Consider the following 3,380-nt stretch of genomic DNA (forward strand, 5'->3'; position numbering starts at 1 on the left):
AGCTGGTCCTGCCCTCCTGACCCCTCACCCCCAGCCCGAGCCTGTCCAGCCCAGGGTGGGGCCCAGGTGCAGCTGGGGGCTGGGCGGGGCCCTGGGACATTCTGTTCCTTTTTACACCATTGGCTGCCGGGCCAGGAATGTGTCCCCAGCTGTGGTCACGGGGTTGCTGGAATGTGTGCTCAGAGAAGAGGGGCCGCCTGGGCACTGGGGCAGAGCCTCGGAGCCCAGGGATAGTGGGCACCGAGGAGGCAGGAGGGATTTGGCCATGAAGAGAGTAGGGAGGAAGAAACTGAGCCTGGCCCAGGGCTGCACCAATCCTGGAAGGAAGGAAAAACTCAACATGGTTTTCCTCCAAAATCTCTGAGTGAGGGACCAAGCAGAAAAGGGGGAAGGGATCAGAGAAGGGCCCAGGAGGCACAGAGACCCAAGCACACAGCCCAGGCCAGAGCTCTGCCACTGTGACCCCGAAGGAGGTAGCCACTGGCTCCTCTCGCCTCCTGGAGGAGCGGGGCTGGGACATGCAGAAGGGCCCAGCCTGAGCCTGGATGCAGCTGCATAGGAGAAGACAGGCCCTCGAGGTCATGAAGTCATAAGACAAGGATCCTGGTAACAGAGAGCGGAGCCAAGTGCTGAAGGAGCCTGGGGGTGAGGCGGAAGGGAGAGGCACTAACCCAGGAGATTCAGGAAGACTTCCCGGAGAAGGCGGCATCTCAGCTGGGTCTTGCAAAACAAACGAAGGCTCCCATCTGTGGCCGGTCTCCCGTGGCCTCTTAAAGCGAGAGCTGCTGTCAATCAGGCTTCCAAACCCACCGCATCGCTTCCCCAACGCCTTAGGGGACCCCTCTGTGGAGAAGGGAAAGGCTGGCTTTTTCTTCATTTTCCAGCTGAGGAAAGTACCCTCTGCAAAGACAGGCCAGTTTTCTGTGGACGCAAAACCAAACAGCAGTAGCATGAAGAAGAGAAGCAGAATTCTTCTTCGGCAAGTGGGGGGTTGTCTGCTTAGGGCTTTTGCCACACACCCCGAGACAGACCAGCCACAGTCTCATGGGGAACTGGGGCTCCCCTGCACCTGGTTTTGAAAGTCAGGCAGGTTCACATACTCCCACCAGCCATCTGGGTCCTGGACTGTCTTCCAGGCTCCCTAAGAAGCTCTGTCTACTATCCCCGCCTTCCCAAAGGACATCCTACCAACAGGAGGAGTAGCCAGCACCCTGCCTGTCCCATCTCAGAGGTTCAAAGAGACACATCCCTGCCACGTCCGTTTGCCAGTTGATGCCTGAAATCCAGTCACTGGCCCAAGGCTGCAAGACAAATAGTTTTACCTTCAAAGCTTCAGTGAGCAGGATCGCAAGGCCGGGTCTGGGCTGAGCTGGGGAGAGAGCCCAGTGTCCCCAAAGCACCTGCCGAGGTGTGGCAGCTTAGAGACAGCAGCATTCCAGATCTGGAATGGGCCAGAGCAAGCTTGTTCTGGTGAAAAAAAAATGGAAACCTGAGGCCTGCACCTGTGTCATAGCTCCGTTTTAAATATTATCTTTTAAGGCACAGGGGAAAAAAAACCTGAACACATTTTCCTCACAACACAGTTTTCCAATAACACAGAAGTTTGCAGATCAATAAAAGCCTCTCAGTCCCATTCCATTCCCACCCCTTGATTCTGGGTGCCACTGTCATTTGTGTCCATCTGTATCTCTTTTGGGTGCTTTTATAGACTTCCATGTATTTTTAAAAAACAAAATATATAGCTTTTCCATAAATGGGACCATGTTACAGGCATTATTCTATGATTTCCATTTTTACTTTTAAACTATGCGACTTCAGAAATGACACTCAGGACTTCCCTGACTCTGAGCTCCCAAAGCAGAGGGTCCAAGTTCGACCCCACACACCACAACTAAGAGTTTGCATGCCGCAACTAAATATCTCACATGCTGCAACTGAAAAAAGAACCCAAATGCCATAATGAAGGTCAAAGATCCCAAGTACAGAACACCCAGTGCAGCCAAATGAATTAATTAATTACTTTTTAAATGACACTTTGCCACTGTGGGGCCCAGGCTCCTCAAGGAGAGAGCAGGAGGGTGGAGTGTGTAAGGCAGCCCAGGTGGTTGCCAAAGTCCTTTCCAGCTGGCTCTGCATATAGCCAGGATGGAGGTTCCTTAACAACCTAAAAATAGAGATAACATATGATCCAGCAATCCCACTCCTGAGCATGTATCCAGTAAAGACAAAAACTAATTTGAAAACATACATGCAGCCGAGGGTTCATAGCAGCTCTGTTTACAATAAGCAAGGCACAGAAGCAACCCAAGTGCCCATCAACAGACAGTTGGTTTAATAAGATGCGGTGTGCGTGCGCGTGTGTGTGTGTACATATAAATATATACATATGTGGATAATACTCGGCCATAAAAAAGAATGGAATACTGCCATTTGCAGTAACTTGGGTGGACACAGAGGATATCAGACTAAGTGAAATAAGACAGAGGAAGGAAAATAATATCAGTTCAGTTCAATCGCTCAGTCATGTCTGACTCTTTGCAACCCCATGAATTGCAGCACGCCAGGCCTCCCTGTCCATCACCAACTCCTGGAGCTTACTCAAACTCATGTCCATTGAATCAGTGATGCCATCCAACCATTTCATCCTCTGTCATCTTCTTCTCCTCCTGCCTTCAATCTTTCACAGCATCAGAGTCTTTTCAAATCAGTCAGTTCTTCACATCAGGTGGCCAAAGTATTGAAGTTTCAGCTTCAGCATCAGTCCTTCCAATGAATATTCAGGACTGATATCCTTTAAGATGGACTGGTTGGATCTCCTTGCAGTCCAAAGGACTCTCAAGAGTCTTCTCCAACACCACAGTTCAAAAGCATCAATTCTTCATTGCTCAGTTTTCTTTATAGTCCAACTCTCATATCCATACATGACTACTGGAAAAACCATAGCTTTAACTAGACGGACCTTTGTTGGCAAAGTAATGTCTCTGCTTTTAAATACGCTGTCTAGGTTGGCCATGACTCTTCTTCCAAGGAGCAAGCGTCTTTTAGTTTCATGGCTTCAGTCACCATCTGCAGTGATTTTGGAGACCAAAAAAATGAAGTATGTCACTGTTTCCACTGTCTCCCCATCTATTTGCCATGAAGTGATACTTTGGACACCTGATGCGAAGAGCTGATTCATTTGAAAAGACCCTGATGCTGGGAAAGATTGAGGGCAGGAGGAGAAGGGGATGACAGAGGATGAGATGGTTGGATGGCATCACCGACTCGATGGACATGGGTTTGGGTGAACTCTGGGAGTTGGTGATGGACAGGGAGGCCTGGTGTGCTGCAGTTCATGGGTCGCAAAGAGTCGGACACAACTGAGCAACTGAACTGAACTG

The sequence above is a fragment of the Dama dama genome, chromosome 22, assembly GCF_033118175.1.
Source record: "Dama dama isolate Ldn47 chromosome 22, ASM3311817v1, whole genome shotgun sequence".
Lineage (NCBI taxonomy): Eukaryota > Metazoa > Chordata > Mammalia > Artiodactyla > Cervidae > Dama > Dama dama.